The sequence below is a fragment of the Grammomys surdaster genome, unplaced genomic scaffold (assembly GCF_004785775.1).
Source record: "Grammomys surdaster isolate TR1022 unplaced genomic scaffold, NIH_TR_1.0 63, whole genome shotgun sequence".
NCBI lineage: Eukaryota > Metazoa > Chordata > Mammalia > Rodentia > Muridae > Grammomys > Grammomys surdaster.
This window is the reverse complement of record NW_021604565.1, coordinates 21,102,271-21,129,316: the sequence shown is the minus strand read 5'-3', so window position 1 is coordinate 21,129,316 and position 27,046 is coordinate 21,102,271. Positions and strand designations below refer to the sequence as shown.

General features: G+C 36.3%; 1 pseudogene across 1 annotated transcript in view; it reads right to left on the bottom strand.

Moving 5' to 3' along the window:
- LOC114620372 overlaps positions 1-27,046 on the bottom strand; it is a 117,546-nt pseudogene that overhangs the window by 81,182 nt on the left and 9,318 nt on the right. Inside the window, exon 2 of the transcript XR_003711312.1 lies at positions 20,868-20,948. The product of XR_003711312.1 is annotated as a protein SMG5 pseudogene (transcript). The remainder of the gene's footprint in view (positions 1-20,867; positions 20,949-27,046) is intronic.

The following is a 27,046-nucleotide window of genomic DNA, read 5'->3' as shown; positions in this document are numbered from 1 at the left end:
TTTTTGATATTATAATTTAATTACAATGTACCTCTCTTCCTTATTCTTCCTCCAAACCTTCTCAAATACCTTTCCCCACTCTTTCTTCAAATCTGTGGCCCCTTTTTTCATTGGAAGAACCACCTATTTTATTATAAAATTTTCAACAGTATTCTTAGGTGTGGGAATATCACTGAAGACTATTTATGGATATATGTTTCTTCACATATAAAATGAGACACATTGAACAACATAAATTCCCTATCCATGCAAAAAAAAAATCTATAACTGTGTGTACATGCAGAGCTGACTTAAATTATAGGATATTCGTTTTCCACTCAATCCACTGTGTGATGTCCACTTAGCTTCCTTTTACTCTTATGTCTGATAATATGTGCAGTCCCAGTTCACAGAGCACTTTTATTTCTGCTGCCTCCTTTGACATTCTCCCCAAACTGCCAGGACATCATATCATTTCTACCTCACAAGTGAAGGTCTATAGACTCAGAGAAATTAACAAATCTATTATGTATACAGCATATTATCTAGTACTTGAAGGTTTTATAATTATGGTGTGTACCAGGAACTGTCCGAAATGTTATTTTAACTAATATTAACTGCTACATATGTGGCTTAAGGAATTCTAACACCATTTTCAATCCTCATGAGGGTTTCAAAAGATTCTAACCTTTATGAGAGCACCTTTCTGAGACCTTCTGCCAGTTTAAGCGCTATGATGGCCAAATTTCAGAGTCAATTTGAATGGACATGGAATCATCTAGGAAACAGACATCTGGACAGGTCCATGAGGCAATTTCCAGAAACATTTAACTAAAGAGAGACTCACCCTGAATATGAACAGCACCTTTTTATGGGCTGAGATGCAAAGACTAATAAAAAGTAGAATGCAATCTTATAACAAGTGCTCATGTCTGCTTGCTAGCTACTGTCACAGTGTCACCAGCCACCTTGCATGCCTACCAGTGTGTGCTCTCTGTTATGCTAGCATCTTCTCAAAATGTGAGCCCAAATACATCCTCCCTCCTCTGAGTTTTCTTCTTGGGTATTTTATCACAGCAATGAGTCCTGAAAAGACCCATGAGACCAAACTACCCCATTCTCACTACAAGAGCACCAACTACTTCTCCTACTTTTGTATTATGTTGAATAAATAACTGCCTCCAGAAATCTGCTGGAAAGAGTTGGAGTATAGAATTTTAAAGGTTTAACTACTGATTAGCATCCCCATTCAGACAGGGAGAATTCCACATACTTCTACCTCTAGATGGACTGCTACAAAAATTCAATGGCTGCCAAAAGGAGAATCAATTTCCCCCACAGAGGACCTTTTATGTAGATTCGCCAATCTCAAGTGGTCAACCCTAGACATATATACATGTAAGCAACACTAAATTAACTTAGTAGGCTGTATTATATGTGAGCACATATATATATATATATATATATATATATATATATATATATATATATATTCACATACATGTATATATATATACATGTATATATGTGCATATGAGTGAATACGTATACATATACATGCGATAATGATAATAAAGAAGAGATCATGAATTTGGGAGAGAAAGGCCAGGAATGGTCAGCTACTGTACTCATGTGAAATGCTCAAAATTTAACGTTAAATAAGAATAAAGATTTTAGCTTCAAGTTAAGCAATAGGTGTTTGCTATATCCTCAATTTCAAAAGATCTTTTTATACCTATGCACTATGCTGCCAAGGAATGAGGAATGAAACTCCTGTTGGGAAGCAATCCATCCTGGTTCCACAGCATAATCAGTCCTGTGCCCACTCTTCTGAAAAGCATCCCGATCATGATTTTCCTTCTTACCCTCCATCTCTAGTCAGGATGGTATGGTCTGGAACTGCTCATGCACACATGTGCTCGTTCCCACTCCTTCACACTGTATCTCGCACCCCAACCCTCACACCCCACATACCACATTCTGTGTTTTCAACATTTCAATTTTCTGTATAAGAAGATGGTGATGTTTCCTTCCAAACAGGTAGAATCTATGTTGTAAGGGCCACGCTGGTTAGCTTAAAACGAATCACCTGAATTTCTATTGTACTTTTCTTCTAGCTCCATGGTGATCTTTAAAGGACTCCCATGCAGTTAAAGGGACACAATATCTGATGCAGACACTCTGGAAGCCTAGGATGTAGACAGAGGAATCCAAATTCCAAGGGCACAGTCCCAAGAGAACTTAAACCAAGCTAATGAAGAAAATACAGAAAAAACAGCAATTTTAACCAAAAGCCATAGTGGGAATTTGCATCCATCTATTAAAACCCAATAAAACATTAAATTCAAAGGTCGGAATCTCAACAGAAGTGGAGGGGGTTGGGCAACGTGCATCTATTTATGTCAAGATGTAAAGGTATAGAGATGGATGGATGGAGGGAGGCAGGACATGACAGGGAAGCGCGGGAAGGATTTATTTAAAATTATCTGTTGGCCAAACAATAGGGAAAATGACATCATCCAGAGAGGTAGGGCGATGAGATAGGACACAAACAGCCTTTCTTGCAGAACATGTCCTGCCGGGACACAAATACAGAGTAAGTGTAAAATCAGAAAGAAATTCACCTGGAAGTATTTAACCAGCTATGGTGGATGCCCTTGCACCCCTTAGTTTATTGGGAGGAGGAGCAACCACGTTAATTCTCCATAGTTCTAGACAACTTGGATGTTTTTGCTGGACTACTTGGATCTGCATTTTTGATGAAAGCAAACATCCTTCTACTGGTCTCTTCAGAATCTTACCTTTCCAGAAGAGCAGGTAGAGAAGTTGATGCTTAGCCTTGTATTTGCGCTAACAAATTAATACACGGTTTCTCTCCAGCCTCTTGAGGTTTTTCAGCTTCTTCTAAAACCAGTACAAACTCTGTCTCCATTTCACTAGCTGTTAAATAATTTGTGATTGTTGTTGTTAATCCTATTATCTCCTAATAGGCAGAAAGTAAACGGCCGTGTATGCCTCCAGATCAGAAATGAAAACAGTTAGACAGATACCTTCCTTGGACGCAGTAGGCAAGGTAATTGGTGAACTTAGAAAGGGCTTACAAACACTTAAATATTCCCAGTTGGGGATGTTGTCTCCTTAAGTGAACTCAAGTAGCCTTTGATGGTGAGGGGAATTTTTGCAAGGACAGGCTGACCTAAAAGCTTCCTTAGGTCCATGCTGTGGTGTCTAGGGTTTTATATCTCCAGCTCAGAGATCAGAATACTCCTCCCTCAGGCCCATAGCCGCCCCCAAGGCTTTGGTGCAGCCCTACAATACAGACAACCCATCTCCCGCCCTAGATGGGGCTCCCCCAACTGGCGGGAAACGGAGGCACTGCAGTGCGACACCCTGCCAGGAGCTGAATCTCAAGCCGGAGCTTGTGAGCCACACAGGCCCTGATGACAGCGGCCTGACCTTGGGTTTGTGAGCCCCAGAGCAGGACCCTAGGTGTAATCGGTCTTCTGGTCGCCAGGATCTTTGTGCCCTCACCTACCCGTGTACAGAGTCTCCGACCTCCAGCGCCTGTCCCCACGTGTTCCGAAGCCCCAAGTGCCGCCGCGCTGGCTCCAGAAGCCAAGAGGCCGAGGGGACCGGAGCGCGCTGGCGGCTGCCGCACCACGTGTGCTAACCGGGCTGGCGCGGGCAGAGCGGGCCAGGGCTGGCTCCTCCAGCCCCAGCGCAAACCCGTTGCCACGCGCCGTGTCGCCGGTCGGCGGCCCAGTCCAGCACAAGCCTCTAGGGCATTCGGGGACACTGTCTGGACAGCGCAATGGACAGGGTCTGCAAAGAAAACGGTAAGACGCACGCTTTGGTGTCAATGTCTGCAGGCACCGCAACCAATGCCTTGGGTTCAGTGAGGGCAGAGAGGACTGCTGACCTCAGAACTTCCCCTTCCATTGAAGAAGGCACCCAGGGTGGACTGGACAAACTCAAAGAGGTCATGGGAAATTGAACACACGGGTGCTCACCAGAGAGGTACACCAAGGAGAAAGTGGCCCTGTCTGATTGGCTATTGAAAGGCTCTAATTGCAATCTGTAACAATCAGGTTAGCTAGACCAGCAAGTTGGCCATCAGTTTTGCATGCCCCTTGCCTGGTGTTTCTCAGAATTTATGCTTGGAAATGGCGCCTTTAGAAAGGTAAGGTTCAGAGGTTGTCTCCAAAAGGCCACTGGGGGAATGGATCGTTCTCAAGTCTGCAGTGTTCATGTTTGTGTTTCCTAGGTGATTTTTCATAAAGATTATCCGAGGTAAAAAGATTAATCTGGATTTCATTGCTATGTTATTGAAGTGGAACATCTCTTAATGGGTGGTATCGACAGCTTACAATATATAATGGAAGTGAATTGTAGAACCAACCAAACGAAGGAATATGGAACATTAGGTTGTTGTGAGGGGAGACACGTCTTCAAATAAAGAAGACACTTGGAGAAACACTTCTTTACTGGCGTTTTTATCTTCTCTGGTGCAGTGGAACCACGTGAGAGACTCTACTGCTGATTCTCAGGGTCCTTTCTAGGTGTCTTGCCTCACGACCACAGAGCATGGCAATTCAACTCTTGTGCCCTCATTTTTTTTTCCAGAAAAAAAGCCAAATTTGAACCCAGTGCAGTTCAGAATCTGCATTTTAGAATCTGCATTTTAGAATCTGCTGTAGGAATGCCAGCTTGGTGTTCCATCGGGTATATTTGAGGAATGGTGTCTTTTCTACCACACAAAGAAAACCCTTGGAGCAAAAGAAACCAAGCAGGCTTTCTGTGCCAAAATTTCTCCATGTGGCATTTGAGAGAATAGTACGTTTGTCACTTGGAAAGCAGCATATTACTATCATGCATATTTCGGTTTCTTTGACAATAGCACTGTTTAAATGAAAATTCATGTAAAGCGTACTGTTCAATCTATTTTAAGTTCTATGTCATTCACTTGATGTGGACTTTATAGTTACAGTCCTTAGGGTAATACCTTAATAAAACTAAACAACCAGATACATTAAATGTGCCACTCTGAAAACTACTGGATTCCAATTTCATATTTATTTATTTATTTATTTTTGTGTGCACATGCATGTGTACTTTGGTGCATGCATCTCCTGGAGCTTATGTAGAGCTCCTAGGGTAACTTAGGAGTTGGCTCTTTCCTTCTATCTTATTGATTTGGGGGTGAAGCTCTGGTTAGTGGGCTTGGAGGCAAGCAACTTTATCTGATGAAACACATCACAATTTCCAGACTAACTTTGTTAATGAGCAACTAAGGCTGGCCGAAAAAGTCAACAGGGGTGACTAATTAGCCAACGGCAAATTTCAAACCAGCATGCCGTAAAGTCCAGACATAGAAGTTTCCGTATATTTCTGTAAGTGATTTTATAAAGTAGAAATGATTTGCTGAGCTTAGCTACAGTGTTAGAGAAGTATGGCTCCAAAGGAACAGGGTGAGGATAAACTCTGAGATGATGCGTGCTTGTGCATCCTGATTGTGACGGTTTGACAAACCTATGCCCATGACAAAATGTCAGATCTTTAGACATAATATACAATGGCAATTTCTTGATGATGTTATCTATACAATATAGTTGCTTGGAAAAAAAATTAGATGAAGGGTATATGGGACGTCTCTCCCTTTCCTTTCTACTTCCTATGAGATTATAATTATTTCACAATAAAAGTCTTTTTCTTTAAGGTCATTTTACAAACACATCAAATTCCAAATATTATATATATATATATATATATATATATATATGTATATATGTATGTATATATATCAGGCATTTGCTGAATACTTAAAATATTTGTTATAGAAAATAATATTTGCATTCTTTACTGGTGTTTTTAAAGACCAACTTTTGTATATAAGCTGTTGAATTATAGAATACATATTCTTAGATATTAGTACTCATGCAGGATACCGACATAGAGTAATTCAATAGTATTTTAGCAGTTTATTCAGTGGTTTGGGGGATTTTTCCTTAATCTTGGGGAAATGGGGAGCAAATAATCTCAGAAATGCATCCTGTGTTAAGTTAGCAGCCTGTATGCTTTCCTTTCCTAGTATATTTTTCTGATTGAAAATAATAAGCTACTGAGTCTATATAGAATTTTGTTCTTTCTACCTCTCATCCCCATGCTCCCAGAAATAAGGCTCAGACTGAAAATATATTTACAAATACCCTGGCCATATAGATAGGCTCTTCTCTCTCTAGATCATAATTTAATAAAACTCATTTACTTTAGTCTACATTCTGCCACAAGGCTGATTACCTGTGTCTGTCTTATCACATCTTCCCTGGGCAAATCTCCTGAGTATGACTCTATCACAGAATTCTTTTTGCCTCCTGGATAGTCCACCTTTTATTTTTTCCTTTCCTATAGGCCATAGTTTTTTGTTTTGTTTTACTTTTTGTTTTTGTTTTTTTTTAATTGACAGGTGAGACAACCATATAGAAACAAGATATTCTCTCTACAAGTCTATAATTTTCCTTTCATTTTAACAGAATATTTTCTGTACCTCAGGCACCTGAATGCACAGTCACCTCCTTGCAGAATTGATAGGAGGGGGCATATTTTCTACAGGAAAAAATTGTGCTCATAAATGCTTCCTTCTTTATAAAAACATCAGGAATATAAATCAAAGTTGAATTTTAATATCTATCCTTTTAAGGAGTCTCTGCTTTGAAAGTTGACAACCAATGAAAGAAGCCCCACAGTACACTAATGTGATTTTAAAGCAGTCCTGTAGACTAAATTCTTCGCACTTCTAGACAAATCTTCTTTGTAGGCTTTCTGCATAGGAAAGACAGGACTCTGAGAATGCCAGTTTAACCAGTGTCCTTTATAATTTCCATGATCGATGAATATAAGCTACTTAAACACTTAATATTAGTTAAATACACTGTTTTATCAGACTTTATCTATGTACTTAAATGCACAAAATATCAGCTTTTATATGTTATAATTGTAAAAACTGCATACATAACTTTAAACAGTTATCTGGGAATCATCTAAAATCTTTTCTGTACCTCCTGTTGTACACTTGGTACACTAGGAGAGAACACATGAAAAAGTCCATGTGTGGACTTTGAGGCCCATGCTCCAGGGGGTAATGAGAGAGAACAACCTCATTCCACACAACAACAGGAGAAAGTATTGATACTAAGCCACATAACTGACTCCTAACTACTTTTCAACTGGTCTTGCAAACAGCCTGGTTGTCACTGGTGAAGTTCTGTGCTAGGGCAGCCCTTGGCAGCAATAGGAAAAAGTCAGGATCTTTATACTGAAATTAGCTCAGAACTTACACAAATCACAGTATATCTAGTGCACCCAGCCAGAAATTCTCAGAAATAATATCGTGTGAATCTTTCCAGATGCCTTGCTGAAGCACACACTTCCCACATGTCCCAAAATGGCTGTCTATGGCTACCTTCATTTCCCAAATGTATTTACTTCATTTAAAAACCAGGAAGACATTCACTTATAAAAGGTTGAAGTAAAAATATCTTTAAAACTCAAGAGAATTTGCTTTTAGAAATCCAAATTTCTAGCTTCATTAGGCCTGGCACATTCTAGTGAGGGCCAGGCCTTTCTACAGAGGGTATCCACTGTTTTTCTGCTGATGGCTCATATGTGTGTCAGGAAGCCTGCAATTGGACAGGGAAAAGGGAGATAGAGCTAGGCTTTGGAGAGAGAGAGAGAGAGAGAGAGAGAGAGAGAGAGAGAGAGAGAGAGAGAGAGAGAGAGGGGGAGGGAGGGAAGGAGGAGGGAGGAAGGGAGGGAGGGGAAGGAGGAGAAGCCAATATGGAAATGGAAGGATAGGATGGTTCAGAACCAGTGTGGCTTTAAATAGCCTCCAGTAGTTATGAATGTTTTATAAGGTTAGAATAACTGGGATAACTTGTCTAACCTAGTTGGGCAACTTGTATCATTATCAATTGGACCAGGAATTACTGTGTAGGCATCTTGTGAATTGTGAATTTATTGATACATAAATCTGACTTTGTTAATTATGAGCTTCTAGAGTTTTGTTTTCTACCTGTAAATGGGTACTGTGGCAGCTGACCACGAGATGGATGATTGTTGCATGGGGTTGGCATGGCAGCGGGAGCTCCAGCAACATTGGAGAGTTGGTGGCCAGCCTAGAGTATCCCAGCAGGACCTCACCAGTGAGGACAGAGAGTGCCCAGCAGTAGCATGGGAAGTTAGAGGGTTTGATTTTTTATTTCCCGCAACACATATGTATTGACTACTTTAAACAAAAGTGTCTAAGCTTCGTGACTTATACCCTAGACCACCTTCCAAATGTGCTAGTCCCGTTCCATCTGTAGATACAGGAGTAAAAATAGAGTGAGTTACTAATGACCCAGACATTCCTTTTAACAAAAGCCGATCTCTAAGTACCAATGTCTTTTTTTTTTTATTAAGTGTTCAAAATGCACTGCTTAAATTGTCAGATAAAATTTTAAATATTTAAAATACTTAAATACTGCACTTAAATATTTAAATTAAAATGTAAATAAAATAAATATGCAAATATTTAACTATTACTAAAATAAAAGTATTTAAGTCTCTATAGTTTTAGAAGCTCTTTTCCTTCCGTAGCTTTTGAAACAGAAAAATTAGATGTTTCCTTTCTACATTGATTTTTTTTTTGAGGGTGCAGATGTCTTTTCTCTTCTCCAGGGTTCTTTAGATGTTTACAGTGGTGCCATGATTCTGTTCTATGGTAAAAGATGTCACTATAAAGCCTGGTCACATTATTTGCCTTTCAAATGAACTAAGTGCTTTCATATATCATCCAGTCTAAGTCTCACTTATAAGCTTTGTTCTGCAGTTTTTACTTTTAAATTACTCTTGTATCCTTCAAATATAATTTAAATAAACAGATATTTTGTTTGTTTCTTAATATTTCTGCGAGACATAGTTAAAATTCATTTCTAATCTCCTTGATACTCTGAAATGAAGTGTTACTGTATCACATGCTTCTAAAATCAAAACTCTGGATTTTTCCATTATTCACAGTTATATTAGTAGTAATAACTTTCATTATCATAATGTTTAGCTCAAATATTTAACTAGCTAAACATTGTTATTGACCATAACAATTAGTAGTAGAATGAAATAGATAATGTAAAATAATAACATCTTGAATGGCCCTCTAAGCTGAAATAGAGAAAGAAAAGACAATAATAAGTTATCTATTTCTCAAACAAATAAATATATAAAATATGAATTCAATCTCAAAAGAGAACATTCTATTGTATTCCCCAAAGAAAATGATGAACTTTTGATGACCCAACCAAAGACAGTTTCTTGAGTTAAAAACATAAAATCACGTTAGGTTAATTCTACTAACAGTGCATTTTCTTTCCCTGGGGCAAAATGACATAATTTTGTAATATGAATGAAAAGTCAGGTAGAGGGTAATATTAACCAGTCTTCTCCTTACTTTCTTGGTTTAACTTGGTGCCCAGGGAAACTCACTTTGTAATTTCATCAATTTCACACCATTAATACACATTAAACTAACTTTAAAAGGTACAGAATAATGGTCTGAGTGAGTAGGTGCTATTAAACCTAATGACATTTTAATGTATTTATTAAAATGATGCATGCTTTTAAAAGGGCCATTATGTTTCCATAAGATAGCAAGGGGTAGACTTGTAAACTTTACATCACCTAGATGAATATCCTTCCATATCCTTTTGGTTCTTGGCATCTTAAAAAGAAAGGTGGCTACTCTAAGGTTATTTCTTTTTGTAATTATTTCTTTTATATTTTGAGATTACAATATAATTACATCATTTATCATTCCCTTTCTTTCCCCCAAGCAATCCTGTGTGCCCCTTCTTGTTCTCTTTCAAATTCGTTGCATCCATTCTCACCAGTTGTTGTTACATACATATATGTATATATGCATATACTCTTAAATACGTAAGTACCTGCTCAGTCTGTATCATTTTATTTATATGTATGTTTTAAGACTGATCATTCATTATTGGATAATCAAATAGTGTGCTCTTCCCTAGGAAGAGCTTTTCACCTTCCTTAGTTACCTATAGTTCTTCATGCTAGGTTGAAGATTAGCATGTTTATTGATGTTGTCCTTATTCAGCTCAAAATTGGGCAGTCACGTTAGTTAAGACTTTACAGGTGTAGCTTCTAACATTCCTAAGAGACACAAACTCACACCAAACTCTCTGATTCTCTGGCTTTTACAATCTTTCCCACTCCTCTTTTGTAATGGTCCATGAATTCTCTCATCTGGGCCAACAATGCTCCTTCTAAAAGCCAAAGACACATAACAAAAACCACAGTACCAGGCATGAGAAGCCCTGTTTTGAATTCTTGGTCAGGATTGTTCAAGAAAGCCTGCAAAGCATTATAAGCTATTGTTATTGCTCTTGGTTTCCTTACCCCTCTGGGGCAAGAAAGATAAGTTCCTACTGATCTTTATCAATAGGAACCATGAACTTCGGATACAGAACCCAGAGGCCCTTGAGCTAAAATTGAACTACATTTCATGGTGCCAGAGAGCATCAGGTAAGCTTCCAAAGTAGGGAAGCAGCCAACTGTTCTGCACAGCTATGATGCTTATGAACCACAACAACCATCACGGTACGATAACCTGAAGAAAGTGTAGAATAATGACACACATATCCTGGAAGTAACCAATAACTCTCTAATTGAACTCAGAACTCACTCAAGATAACCACTCCTGGTGTTGGAAAACCTAGCAAAGTTAATAAAGTCCTGGATCTTTGTGGAGTACCCACAAATGTCACTTAACTAAAGTGACACAATCCTTAACTACATTCTAAACATTTGTCCTTACACCCACAGATAACTGTAGTCTCAAATCCACATTAAAGAAATTACTCTTTGCAACAGATTGGAGACTATTATAGAAGAACATAATCAAAATACAGAGTTGTGAAGTACAGTCCAAACTGATCTATCTACAAAACAGCTCACACCTAAGGCTGTTTTTTTAATTACTGAAAATATTTCTATCACACAATATATTCTGATCATGGCTTCTTCCCACCACTTGTCCCAGATTATCCCTACTTCCTCACTCACCCAGCTCCTTAGTGTTTAATGGGTTTTGTTTTGTGTTTGTGTTTTTTTGTGTGTTTTTCTTGTTGTTGTTTATTTCTTCGTCATTCTGGTTACTTTCTTTGTTTTTATTTGCCTGTTTGTTTTCTAAATTTATTTCTTAAACTCTAACACAAGGAAATGGTTCTTTGTAGCTCTTACAGTGTCTGGAGTTTTCTATCCATGGTGCTGAATTGCTCTCTTTGGTTGAGACACCTCCCTCTCCCACTACAAAAGTAAACAATGAAGAAGGGAAGACTGGTGTTTCTCTTGATCAACAACTTTAAAAAAATGAATATAAGGCTGAGAGATGGTGCTGCACACCTTTAATCTCATCACTCTGCAGGCAGAGGCAGGCTGAACTCTGAGTTTGAGGACAACCTGGTCTACAGAGTGTGTTCTAGGATCACCAGAGCTATACAGAAAAACCCAGTCTAGAATAAAACAAGAGCCATGATTGGAATTTAGAAATCCATGCATTGTACAGCTTTGTATTTAGCATAGAAAATAATATGAAAACATTATTGATTTGTGTATCTGAGGATTTGAAGGGGGAACAGAAAGTAGCAGGATTTAGTCTAATGTTCCAACTTGGCATTTTCATCTTCTCACTATTCCGTTATTTACCAAACTATAATATGATAGTAATAGTCACTGCCATTCATTTACCAGAAACTTTTGAGTTTATGTTTTGAGAGGCCAATACTTTGAACATTCTTCATGTAATTTCAGGCAAGGTAAAGTCATACACTTTCTAATAATGAACCGTAGTTTGCAGTCCTCTTTATATACCTATAAAATACTTATGATTGGTTTCAGATTAGTTTAGTGAGACATATAGCTCTGAGGATTACAAATGATTTTTAACATATGTTGCTTACTATAAAGAAGCCAAAAGTTAATAATGGTTGCACACATGTTGAAAATAAAATAATACCATAAAGCAGTACATATCACTAAAACAATATCAGGGAAGAACTGAGTCAGTTTGGTATTTTCACTATTATCTTACTATCTCTATTCTCTAATTTAGTTACTAACACATACTAAGTAGGACCTATTAGTTGTATGAATTAGAATCTGACTGAAAGAATACTTACAGAAAGAAGAGAATTGGTGGCACTGATCACATGGCATGAGCTCACAGGTATCAATTAGCAAGTTAGAGACTTTATATCTATTATTCCCAATGCATTAAAATATTTTGAGCAAAGCAAGTGTGTCTGTATTAGTATACATTAAATGATACATATGCAGTGTGCTTTCTCTATTGTCTTTTTTCTCCAAATATAGGAAGCTAACTGACATGCTTAAATAACCAAGCAACTAAATAAGAAATAAAAGTTTTTAAATACTTAATTTGGAGCTTTTAAACAACTATTATCCCCAAATCACTGCCAACATTAGCATTTAAGTGCCTTCTTAATTTTCATATACCATCTAAATTAAAGCTCTTCAAAAATCTATTTTTTGTGATTATTTAATGACAAGTTTCTTTTGCACAAATGCATTTTCTTTCCTAGATATCTGGAGTTACATGGGAAATAGAGGAAGAAAATGGCATTATGGGAAATGAATAATATTTAGTGCTCTCAGTTAACAATGTTTACTGATACTCCACAGAAGGAATAATTCTGCAGTAATGTAGTCCCTCCAATAGTTAAGTAGGTATGGCAAGACGTCCAGTCACAGACTGAGGAAAGGGTTTTGCAAATGGAAACATGTTCTACTTTCCAACAATATCTAAATCAAACAACTGAACATGTTGCCCAATTCTGACTTACACATTAAACTCATTTATAGAAGTATCATTAATAAACTCTACAAATATTTTATTTTCTTAATATGACTGTTATTTTGTCTTTATGTTACATTTTTTAGACAAAATCTTGTAACTCGAACAGAGCTTGATCTTGCTCTGTTAATAATCATCACTAAAATGTGTCCAGAAAACTCACCAATCATCTGAAACTAAAAAAACAAAAAAACAAAACAAAAAAAAAACCCAAAAAGACAAAAAAAACCAATTTTGTCATAAAAGAGTACTGGAAGAAAGGAATCTGTAAAGAAGTTACATGCTTACCTGCTTACCATTCATTCATAAATTAGCTCTCTGATATCTAGTTAAGGAACTCAAGACTGGTTTGAGGCCCCATGGGGAGAGCAACAATTCCAACTAATCAGAGCTCCCAGAGTCTAAACCACCAGCCTGGGAGCACATAGGGAGGGACCCATGGCTCCAGCTGTATATGTAGGGGAGGAGGGCCTTGTCCAGCATAGATGGGAGAGGAGATCTTTGGTCCCATGAAGGCTGGGTGCTCCAGTGTGGGGGAATTCAAGGGTGGGGAAGTGGGAGTGGGCAGATGGGTGGAGGCACATCCTCATAGAAGCAGGAGGAGGGGGGATGGGAAAGGAACTCAAAACTGAGAAAAATTAACAGAAGTAAATACACTGTATACACTAGAAATATCTCATTTTTCTCATTGCAAAAGGGAAAAACAATCTGATTTTCTTTGGTGAAATGAGAATGAACCTATGTATTAGATGAAGTGGTTGATATGTTATTCATGTATTTAGTCATCCTTTATGTGAATAAATATCCTCAGAGGCTTATAATAAATGATAGGGATAGATAGATAGATAGATAGATAGATAGATAGATAGATAGATACATAGATAGATAGCTGATAGATAGATAGATGATTGATAGATAGATAGATAGATAGATAGATAGATAGATAGATGATAAACAGACAAGTAGAGATAAATAGATGCTAGAGATGATGATGATGATGATGATGATGATGATGATGATGACAGCTCCATCACTTGCTCTAAAAGGCTTAATATATTTCACTGTCCAGTTATCACATGTAAGGAGAGGAAAATTAACATTAGTCATAGGAACACTAAGAAAGGGGAATTAAGAAAAGCACCTCAAACTATAAAAATTTGAAATAAGATAACTTGCTTAATGTATCGTGCTAACACATAAGTCATGTGGCTAGCTGTTTTTGTTTGGTTATTTTTTTATTTCCTGGTGTTAACTTTTTCACAGCATTTTTCATTATGTTGTGCTTTTATCAATATTTCACTGTCCTTAGAAACTGATTTCTTCACAGCTTTTACATGTGTCACTGACAAATTTTGCACACCACGGAGAAGAAAATGCTGAAAAAAATTCAAAAATCTGTCCTTGGCTTTCTTAATGGATATTTAAAGTAAGCAATATTGTGATGTTTAAAATATATGCCTCATATAAATGAGACCAATAGCAACATGATAACAAATTTTTAACTGGATTTACACCCATTATGTGGCTGGTTTTGCTGGACTACAAGGCAGGACTCAGCCCCCTGGCCTTACTCACCCTATCAGAATACTTCAGCTGGAAGCTTTGTCAGAAAGCATCAGTGTGCCCTGATGATGCAGAAATGGAAACTGCAAATTTAGCATTAGTATTCTACTTGAACAAAGAGGTACGAGAAGGCACCGTAAATCAATACAGATTTTTCTGGATTCTGGTTAGAAGAGAGACAGAGCAATCCAACTCTTGAATTCTTTAAAACAAGTCTCCAACCCTTGCCCCAGGCAAGGGTTTGTTTTTTTTGTTTTTTGTTTTTTGTTTTTTGTTTTTTTTTGAAACAGGATCTCACTATGTAGTCTCAGCTGGCCTAGAACTTCACTATCCAGAATGTGCTGGACTTGAACTCCAGAGATCCACCTGCCCTTGCCTCTCAAGTGTTAAAGTCATTCACTATTACTCCTGGAAGATGAAACAGTAATTTTTTAAATATAACTTCTCCTTCTTAATAGGTAAGTTTACTTGTGATCATGAGTAAGAAATATTTGTTTTGATAGGGGTTACTATCTATGAAAGATTTGTCATAATGTCATGAGAAGTTTAAAGAATATAGATTAGCTGGGCACTGTTTTGTAAAATGTTGCTGGCTTTTCAAAGTTTACTTTTGAAGTTAGGAGTCTGTACCAAATTTAAATTTTCAAGTGAGCAATTAAACAATGAAGAACTTACACTGCCCGACTTTTCTCAAAATAAAAAATTAGAAATGATGGAACTTACAATTTACTTCAAAATTTCATTAGGGTAGAAAGCAGCTTTGCTTCCATCAAACCACACAAAACTACCTTCTGTCATCTTCACTATGATTGTCTTTGAGCAGACTGACAGGAAAGAGCTGCATGTAGTCATTTCTACACGCAGCAGATTGAAAGCAGCTGGAGACTGAGCTCCAGTTAGTGTCTATTCTGAGTTTATTCCAGGTCATATGTTTTTTTTATTGCAAGCGCTTTTATATAGAAAGACTGAGAACTAGTTATCAGTTTAAAACCATTTCTCATAAATAAAAATTATCTTGAAGATGGATATTTCTGTAGTATTTGAGAGTTTATACATGTTTTTTTTTCCTAGTTTGGAATTAGCATAGTTTAGAATTCATTTCTGTTCCTAACTGGAACTTCTGTACTGCATTTTATTTTTACTTAATTATCTAGTGTTTATATTTTGAAAAAAATACTTAACGTGGTTATATTAGTATAGTTTAGAACCTATTGGAGACTCCTGAAGACAAAACTGTATTTAAATACATTTATAGGTTCCAGTGCTACTTAGCATCAGGGAGACCCAATATTAAACCTCAACAAAGAGAAAAAGCTTTTGACCAATGAATGACCTTGGGCAATGGTACAGTAAGGCTTATGGTTTTCCCAGACACACAGAAATTGATTCTGAAGTGACAGAGATTACTGTTATTGAATTATGACATCTCTGACAACAAAGAGTCATGAATTTTCTCTGTGCTTCATTCCTCATAACCATCTGGTACCCAAAACCTCATGAGTCACATGTCTGATTCACATGAACGTAATGACAGACAGTTGCAGAAAAAAGTTTCCATTGTGGGAAACAATTAAGAGCTGTGCATGAGAATCAATTAGAATCACACAGTAGACCCCAAGTTACTCTATTCTTTAGCTATGGCATAAGCCACTCTCTTTGAAAGAACTGTCTTTCTCCACAATCTTAGAATTCATTTGGAACTTCTTTTTTTTCCTATACCTAAATCAGGTACAGATAATATAAGTACATCTTTATGGCAAAACAGTAAATGGTATTTCAAAACTAATAATTCAAGATACCATTCTTGCTATACAGTATGGTGAATAAAAAACATAGGGATATAAATATATTTGTCTTCAATAATGTGAAACAAATGTCCTACCTAATTGTTAATGTATTTGAAGTCAGGTCTTAAAAAGCCAATATTTTCCTTTTCTTTTCTTAAAGGTTTAAGTAGTGTTAAATTGTATTTCTCTGGATCTAAATATTCTGTAACTAAATATAACAAGAGCATTTGAGTTATCATACTCCTCCTGTCTCTGAGTTCTATCTCAGTCCACAGTTTGGAAGTCATCACATTGAAGGCAGTTTCAGCACACATAGGGGGAAGTGAGGTTGGACTGTGGCTTCAGGGTTACAAAAAGCATCGAAAAGATGATGCTCATTTGGAGTTCAAGTAACCATACAGTGGTTACTCATTTCAAGATAGTCATAACAGTTGTTCTTTATCTTATTGATTTTAAGCTTAAAACATCTGCTAGCTTTAACAAAGGATACGAAAAAACTTAAATCCTGTAATTACAGTGATTATTTGCTAATTTGTATTTCAATGTGTGTGATGATGTTCACAGGACCTACAGACACTCATTCTCTTTCTAATATGTGGGTCCAGGGGTAGAAATCAAGTTGTCAGGCTTGACAGCAAGAGCCTTTACCTACTGAGCCATCTCCCCAGCCATGTTTACTGTTTTTAAAATGTAGATTAAATTCATAATCAGATACTGAGGATAAAATTATCCATGGCCTGAGGTCAGTATTTCCATTTTAGTCAAGCTTCAAGAATGGCATATACAGCTTGATCACGCTAGCCCTTTTTGTCCTGGGAATAATTTTATTCCTGCCCATCATGCTAAAGATTGTCTTTAACAACTTGAAAATAGAACCCCATAGAGAGTTATTAATTTAACAGATTGGCAAGCCAAGGACAGGTAAGATTCTGCACAGAGCCTTACCAACCTAAGACATAAGTGTATTGCTTTTAATAATACATATTCCATGATGGGTAAGGAAGACATTCTTGTCATAATGACCTAAGACAGACTCAATCTTGTTTATGAAATAAAAAAGGGGGAGATGTGGAGAGCTTTTGGGGCTGCTTGGTAGGAATCTGACATTAGCCAAGGTCAAGGAAATGGGCTTCAGGCAGGAATCTAAATCTTTGGCTAGAACAAAGAAGTAATTTCAGGCAGGAATCTAAATCTTAGGCTAGAACAAAGAAGTAGGATTCAGGCATGAAAATGACTTTGGACTAGGACAGGGAAGTAGGCTCAAATATTTTGGTTATCCTGATAAGCCCTTAGAAACAGTGATCACAGGAATTGATGATGGGACTTTGCCTTGCTTGTTCTGTGACTATTTGTGTTTATTGTCTTGTTTGCTCCTTGACTATTTGCATCTATTGTATTGCTAGACCCTCAACCTAGAATACTTGCATGTAATTAAAATTGCATAAAAGCAAAAAAAATGCAGATTAACTCAAAACGTTGCTGGAACATAATGTGTATTTATTTGTAACTGTTTTCAAAATAATTAATGGAATTTGAAATTATTAAGCTCATGCAGAAAACATAAATGTTTTTTTCTACAACATATACTATAAGGCTTAAATGTTTTTAGCAGATGACCACTTCTAAAGTTATCTTCTAAATGCCAGGCTTACACGTTTCTAATTCATAATAAATCCATTCCTTCTCAAGTGCTATGACCATTGTTCAGCTTAATAAGAAAATGGCTAAGTGACTTTTAATCACCATGCAACTACACATCAGTGGAATGGTGAATCTCAGCACAGAAAAAATTCCTTGATGATGTATTCTCAAATTGGAGTTATACAGATTGTCTTAATACTGGGGCCCAAGATTCCCAGTTGTTCAAGCACAGTTTATTAAATACATAATAGATATAAAATTATTTAATTTTGTTGCAATCTTTCCAACAATGACAGTATACATCATGAGCAGTGGATAACTCTGGAAAGTGTATTCTTAAGTTGATAAATACAAGTCTAAGATACATGTAGAAGTTGGAAAAAGGAAGTCACTTCAACATTCAGCTTTATCAGCTTCATTACTAAGGTCTTATTCATTATTCGAATTGTACACGTCACGGAAAAACATAATTTAATGAAAAAATATTTACAGCCTTATTCTTAAATTGCATGCTGTGCTTTCACACCCACATTATTTGTTTTCTTGTAAATGTTATACAAAAAGAGCTATAACAATAATCACTTTTTGTTGTTGTAGAAGAAGAAGCTATACCCCTCATTTTTATAAATGAATTTTGATTAAGTAACCACAAACTTTTCTGTGCACATCCACTAAGTTAAAGCCCTGAATCAGCTACACATTCTTGCAACAATCATAAATCCTGTTTCACTCAAAAAAAAAAGTGCTGTAAATGCCCCAAAATTGAATAGCTTTCAACTTTATTTCCTATTTTACATTTTAAAGGTTTATGAAACACATAGAGCAAACCTAGTTTGAAACTTCTCAAAGACAACTCTCACTCAAATTATTTTAGGAGGAAGTGCTGTTGACCTAATTCACAGGGTGGAAACTTAAACTCTAGTGGATCTTAGGACCCTCAGGGGCATTACTGTAATACCTTGCCAAGGAAGGCCTTCTGCTATCCTCAGTGAACAACATTTCAACTCACTGAAAGAGCACCTTTGAGGTAGAGGCTTCATATACTGCTCAGAACACATATCTGAACGAGTGTCCTTGTGTATACATTCCTTCTGTTTCTAATGGCATGCATGAATAATGAATAAGAAGCCTACGAAATATGCACTCAGATTGCCTTTCTCTGCTTTTAGACTTTACTGCTCCAAGAAGGAAACAAATGTTGCTAAAATAACAGTCCCAGATTTAATATGATTTAACATAAAGTAGTCTCCTCCATACACATTTAGTCCACACTGCCAAAAAAGAATTAATCTGAAGAAAAAAAAAAACAGGATCACACATTGAAGTGAGATTTTCATACCTCCTTGCTCTACAATTAATTGGGAAGACCAAATAATTTGAACTAGAAAATAGTCTGAGAGATCGTGTTAATCTTTTATAAAGAATATGCCAATTTTAGCGCATAGAACAGAAAGAAAAGAAATTCTATGTTAAAGTTCCCTCCTCTCCCTTAGTCATCTTCTCTTTTCCATTTTTCTTCTCTTTTTCTCTCCCTGTCCTTTCAAATTATATATTATACTTGAAAAGAACAGAGAGAGAACGGGGATAGGGAAAGAGAGAGCAAGAGTAACAGAAGGGAAGGAATAAGGGTGTTGGTGAAAATGTATTCTGGAAGAGTTAAAACATGTTCAATCTTTACTTAAACATATTATACTTAAATGATGAAGAAGGCTCTGTTATGGAAGTGAAATATCCTTTAGACTTCATTCAGTAGTTTTCACAAGATCAAAAAGAAATTTTACAGAAACCTTATGCAGTATTAAATATTATGGGGAAAGCATCATCCTAAGAGGTGAACTAGGATGCATAGAACATTTAAACTAAGTCAATATTAAGGATGTAGATTTGTGGGATTTTAAAAAAATAAATAGTATAGTCTCATTTTCAAACTTTTTTTCAGGTGGAACTTAACCTGTTTGACACACAGTTTTGATGCTGTTATTCATATGTTCTTATACACATGTGTTGGCCATAGCTTATAATAGAATAGTAAAAGAAAAGGCTAGTCTAAACATAATAAAATGAATGTATTTGTGTTCTGCTTATACTTTTATTACTATTACTAATCTTTTCTTTGTTTTACTTAAGCCTTGGTTTTTACCTTTAAATTTAAAATATTTGCAATGGTGATGGTAAGTGCCCATCATTTACTAAGTTTTAAAGCTCTGTATTGCACACCCACAAATGGATTTTAGTTTAAATCCATAGCTAGAAAAGGGGTCAGTCAATACTACTTGCACAAAGACAATTGTCATAAAACAACAGAGATTTGTTTAAGCTAACAAATTTCTAAATAGAAACTCTGAATTCAATTAATGTATTGTTCCATGTTTTAAATAATACCAGCTAGCATTTTCCTTGAACAAGTAGAAGAAAGTCCTAGAGAGGAGAGGGCTGATCAAATATAGTTTATACTGTGATGTGTGTGTCTATACTTCTCAACTACAGTCCAGACATGAAAACATACAGCATTTATGTAAAACTGACATAATATTAAATCAGAAATAATAAGATGTTTTCCTGTTGAAATAATGGTTTGGTAGACATGACACCCTATAAATGTAATCTATTCAATCAGATTTTATAGTTTTTTATGTCAAAGCCAATACATATTTCCAATTTCACAGATGAGTTGCTTTATATAACTAAACACTCAGGGAAACAAGTCTGAATTCCCATTGCTAGTAACAGTTTTGTTCTATTTCAGTGTTCTCCTTTTGTAGACATATAGTGTTGAACATGTGGATAAATTATAGTCCATTTGTACTTAACATTTAGAAGAGATGAAATATATATATACTATTATTTGTAAAATATCATAACTAAAGTTAAGTGAAATTTCAAATAAATAGTTTCTGAGATTGGGCTACAACCCAAATGTTTTCACTATTGATCTTCTGTTGGACACTTAAGTTTGGGATTAAAATATTTACCATTCAGCATGTCCTTGCCTCAGTCTGAACTGCATTCATCCTGTAGTCTTCTAAAACATATTCATATTTAGCAGGAATGGCCTGAAAGAGAAAAATACTAGTTTGCTATTTTTAAATTATACCATGAAAATTAGGGTTTTTGCTTTTACTTTTCTTGTTGTAAAATTATAGGCTGACACTCTCCTCAAAACCAAACCTTACCCTTTATTTTCCTAGTATGTTTACATATAGACAAAACTGATTGAATTACATTATTCTGGGCTTAGGTTTTAGAGAAATCATGAAGGGACAATGAAAATATAGTTAAAACATCTTATAAAATTCCTTAAAGGACCCATTAAGTTCAACACAGACATTTTTCTTTTAAAGTTAGAAAAGATCAGTTTTCTTTAAATACTAGATCATATTGGTATACCTAGAGCCCTAATATTCAAATGGGTCTCTAAAGGCTTAAACACATGGTTACACAGGGTAGGACATGTCATAACATATACACAATTCCTTACCAGCTTAAACTGGAAAGTTTCTACTACAAGAATCTCAGGATTTGTTTCTGTTTCCAACTCCATTCCATCTACACCTCTCTCCACAGCTTCTTCCAACTTGAACAACTGTTTAATGTCTTCCTCCTCCTCTTCCTCCCCTCGCCCCGCTCTTCCTTCTCCTCCCCCTCCTTCTCTTCCTCTTTCTTCTGCTCCTCTTTTTCTTTCTCCTCTTTCTGTTCCTTCTCCTACCTTCTTTCTTTCTCTTGGCAAAATTCTACTGCCTTGACAAAAAAAAAAAAAAAAAAAAAGAAGAAGAAAATTAGCCTCCTTGAAATCAAAGGCCTGTGAAATCAGGCCAGGTCTCACTCAGAGTCTCAGAGTCACCTGAGAATCAGGAAACCTCCCAGAACCAGAATGAACTTGAATTTCGGAGTTCAAAGTGTATAAACGGTAGTTTATTTTTACCAGAGTCATCATTTTCTACAAGCAATTTTCAACACGAGAAGCCTCCTTTTCCGTATCAGATGGAGGTTGTAACCTCATCTCAAGCAGCCCTTACGTGTTAGATGGGTGAGCATTTGTTTAGCCTAGCATAGAGTTTATCAACAAATGACAGCTTTAATATCAGTACTTAGAATAATGACTCTTTAAAACTTCTGTTAAAGCAAATAACCAAGGTTGCAAAAGTTTGTATGAACTGTACACCCTCAAAATATATCTAAGAGAGTTTAAACAGCATGCTACATCTTTTGGGCCTCAGAGGAATGACATAATTGATTTTATACTAAGGTTGACACCCTCATATGTATACCAAGTGCAGGAAAGGAAAAATCTGCCCACTCTAGTTTCTGCTGTGTTGCCATTCCTATATCAACTTATGCTACCATTCAAAAAATATACAAGCAAAATGAATAGAATCCACACTATTCTTTACGAATACTACTATTTTTTAACTATCCAAATGTTTCATATAACATCAAATAGATGTGCTAAAATGCTTTGTCTGGGCTTACTTTAAGGGAACAAAGAAAAAAACACAAAGTTTGTTTTGAGATTTTGTTTATTCACCATATTTTATGGAGGTGGAGAGCTTTGTGGTATTACTTAAGATGTGAGTTCTCAAATTTTCTTCTAATTCTTCCACATTGATGGTAGTGACATAATCTATGTACTTTATTTAGGGAGTGTGGGTCATTGTAGATCAATTTCAGTAAACTTGAACATATATCTAAGAGAGTTCAGGGAACTACCTTTCCTTTGTTGTTGATGTATGTAACAACTGATTTGATATGAAAGTTGAGATTCTCGTACACAAACCAATTCCAGAAAAAATAAAGTATTTAACATTAAATTGGAAGACAAGGTGAAATATAAAACCCACTGAGATTGAGAAGGCATGGCAGGAGATAAAGAATATCATTTGACCTACTGCATTTCCCAAAGGCTGTAAACTCTTACAAGTACATAAAGTCTATGAAGTTATCAAATCAGTTAACTTGGCACTGACCTTAAAGACAATGATATATTTTAAATATCTAACTTAAGAGTTTGAATAAAGCTTTGGCCCTCAGTTGAGACAAGTCTTGTTTCCCCAGGGGACATTTGGGAATTTTGAGGTATGTTTAACATGTCACTCTTTAACTGAGTTGTGGAGGATCGTGGTTGCTAATGAAGGGAAGATGGAAATTCTTCTAATCATCCTCCAAAGTGGAGAACAGCCTCACAAACAGGTATCATTCAGCTCAGTGAGTTTTATCAAGCTGAGATTCAGAACCCAGGAATGAAGCCATAGCGTTTCAAAGAACGTGTTGTGTTGCTGGATTTTCCACTCCTGATCCTGCTCTGTCCCTGTTGTTGGCATAGTGCACTCCACTCACAACTATGGCGGTTGCACTGGTATCCATCTTTCATCTTAGAGCGGTTGCTCATGGCTCCTATTTACATAGTGTGCTATAGTTACTCAGTTTCTAGTAGGAATTTAACGTGCTTTGGAAACTTAGCAAGAAACATGCAAGCTCTCAGTAAAGAGAATTTGTGGAAAAGAAAGTTGAACAGCAGGCATCTTATTTCTCCCCCAACTCCAAATGCCTTTAGTGGATCCAAAATTAGAAGTGTGAATAATACTCGTTTGTCTTTTAAATAGATGGATTTGGGGAGAATTGGTACAGAGCCTTCAGCACATGAAATCTTCCTTGCTGCAGGGTCGCTTATTTGGAAGTGCAGTGAAGTGTGAAGAGACTGCACCAGCAGGAGGCATTACTTAAAAACCTTAAAACACAGAAGATAGTTTCACAGTCATGTGCATGGTTACAAGGAGGCTGACACAGGCTGAAGACTTTAACTACTTATCACAAAACCACTGACTTTTCTTCCCATCTCAGATGCATTAACAGAGAACTTTCCATTAATTTGTTTGCATTAATTAGATCATATGAAAGAAGAATGGAGCTTGTCACCTTTCAACTAATATGTCTCTTTGATATCCCATCAAAATAAGAAATAAAAATTCTTTCAAACCCACAGAACAGATTTCTACCCATTTAAAACCTTTGATCATTGCAAAATCTATTAGAAAACTCTACAAATCAACCCTCTTTAATTCAACTAATTACTGTTAATACTTGGAGTGTGCTATCCAATAAGTAACATATGCCATGTGCTCACTGAGAATTCTGACATGTGGCTAGACTCAACAGTATCCTGTTTTAAAGTACTGGCTCCCCTAAAACACTCATTGATTTTTTATATTCATTGCGTATTGAAATGAAGTTTGAAGTTAAATTAAAATACATAATACAGATAATGTTTTATAATAGAGTATTTTTCTCTTTATAGGCATGATAAAAGACTGGGTGCCAAGAAATACAGTTTGGGAAGTAGTGCAAGGTGTCAGTAAACATCTCTTCCTATGATTTGAGCCATTGTACAAACACTCCATTGACTTAGAATTTCAAATTTTTCATTATTGTTGATAGGTACACGATGTGCAGAGGCCAGAAAACACCATCATTAGCACCATGAAAAATGATTAATTGCCTAGCTGAATTAGCTCAAGTGCTCGTACTACATTTTTATTAGTCTTATTAATAATTAATATCTCATTGATGGCAATAGTGATACTATTTGGATATATGCCACATGTGAATCATTTGGGTTTTGCTATTATCTGATACTTCTTTATGTGTGTATAAATGTTTCTGCACTTGTGTGCTCACATGTGTGGAGTCCAGAGGAAAACCTTAGGTGTCGTGTTCCTCATGCCTAAAACAGTGTCACATTGGCCCAGAGTTCACCAATTATCCTAGCTTAACTGCCTAGTGAACCCAGGGAAATATATTCTCATCTGAGACAGAAAATAAACATTGATAAACACTGAAAATAGTTAGTATGATTAAGATATTAGATAACAGCTATGGACCTCAGATTACTTGAGATAAGATATAAGAATAACACATTAACTACACAGTTCAGAAACTTTGCTACATACTTAGCTTTCTGGTATAGGTAATCAAGGAAACAAATGTTACCCTGACTTGCCACCTCTCAGCATAGCACTGATAGAAACCATTTACCAAAGGTAAAAACATTTTTTCCAAAATGTCTATAAAGAAGGTCTTGTGTAGGTCATTTGGGGGGATGATTGCCTGGCATGCATTAAACTATACTTCATAAACCAGGTCTGACTGAGCATACCTGTGACCCTAGCAGTCAGTAGATGGAGAATCAGAAGTTCAAGGTCATTCTCAGCTAGTTATCAAATTCCCAGCCAGCCTGGACTATTTGAGACACTTTCTGAAAATGTATATCTAACACAATTGTCTTCCAAACCTAACCAAAATGCCTTCTTACTTTCTAATGTACAAATAGAAAACATTAGTTCTGGTTCATTTTAACCTTAGAATCCATGTAGGAAAATAACTATACATTTTTTAATTAAAATAAACCAATTCAAGTGGCTAACATCCAAATATGTCTCGGAATTAGGTATGTATTGCAGTCATTTCTCAGTGCTGTCTAGGTAACTGGCTATTTATGTTAAAACATTAGGATCTCTATAAAACCCCTCTCCAGCCTTCTTCAAGCAACATTTATATTTCCACATGGTGAATGTAGTTGGGATTTTTAAATCACTATCCATTTTTTAGAAACAGACTTGAGAAATCATTTTAAAGAACTATATATTTTAAATCAAATTAATAATTATAAAATATGTATTTGGGGCTTTCTCATGCTGACAATCCAACAGATTGCTCCTTATTAACAATACAAAAGAGCGATAAGATCTTGAAAAAAACTAAGTGAAAAACAGAAGTAGAAGAGCTGAATGGTTGCTAGTATATAGAGAGTTAAAGCAGCAAACAGGACTAAAGAGCTTGCGCGGATCTGGTGGTCGGCTTGTGATGGGCAAATTTGTTTTTGTTCTCTATGTGCAGAAGAAAAAATGCAAATTGGACCAGTGTGAGATCCAGAGCTTCTTTTGCCAAAGCATCCTGGACCCCTTGCTGGAATAGAACAATATAAACAAGCACAGGCAGTGAAATGTAACAAAACCATAAGCTTTGAAAACCCCTTGCTCACATGGAGAACTTGAACTGCCTAATGTCAAAAACAAGTCTCACAGACACTAATGCAAACAAGAGGTAGCAGGTTGTCATGATGTTTGCCATTGCATACATGGCTAACAGGGAATATAGCTGACATTATTTTTTCTATTGTCAAGCTAGAAGCCTACCATAGAGCAGACTTAAGGGACACTACATTTCAGAAAGTAAATATAAGTTAATTTGCACCATTGAGAGAGTCAGATCTAATGGTCATTATTGACAGAGCACATTTCTTTTCCACTTACTAGAAACATAAGGCTATAAAACACAAGTGCTTTTGGGTTGACTTTGAGGTCACCAAAATGCTCTGTGTCAGTGAGGTTGCTTTACCAAATATTAAACTATTACATTGAAAAGAGAACAAGTAGATGAGTGCAAAAGATTATACTGGGAATTGAACCTGAAGCCTTGACCCTTGAGCCTTACAAATGCAAGGTAAGTGTTTTACCACCGGGCTACAACTCCAGCATTGTGGTTCTTAAGAAAGTGTCCTATGTATGCAATCATACAAGCCTGTAATTCTAGCTACTTACAAACGGAAACCGGAAGACCAGGACTTTAAGCCTAGGCCCGTAATAAGATTTCCCTCTCAAAAAGCATAAAATAAGTATACACTGAAGTGTATATAAGTAAATACACTGTTTTAGTGTGTGATGATGATGACATTGATTCTTTTGCAATGAAGTATTATTAGTTATTTTCATGTTTTTGTTCATTGGTGTTTTGTCGGTGTGAAGGTGTTCGATCCCATGGAACTGGAGTTATTTACAGTTGTAAGGTGCCATGTGGGCTCTGGGAATTGAGCCCAGATGGAAGATCCTGATCACTGAATCTAACCTTCCAAATAAAGAGAAGTTTCTGACCTATTTGAGCCGGAAAGGGCTGTCTTAATTTCAATCATTTCTTATAGTTAGTTAAAGGGTTGCTACTTATAAATATATGTGTTTGTTTGTTTGCTTGCTTGCTTGTTTTTTCTCATATAGCCCAGGTGGGCAGAAATCTAAACAGAGGATTTACTGCTGGCCTTACTTTCTGTGTGCTAGAATTATAGGAATGTACCAGTATCTATGTGTGGGCCTGTTTTTTTCTT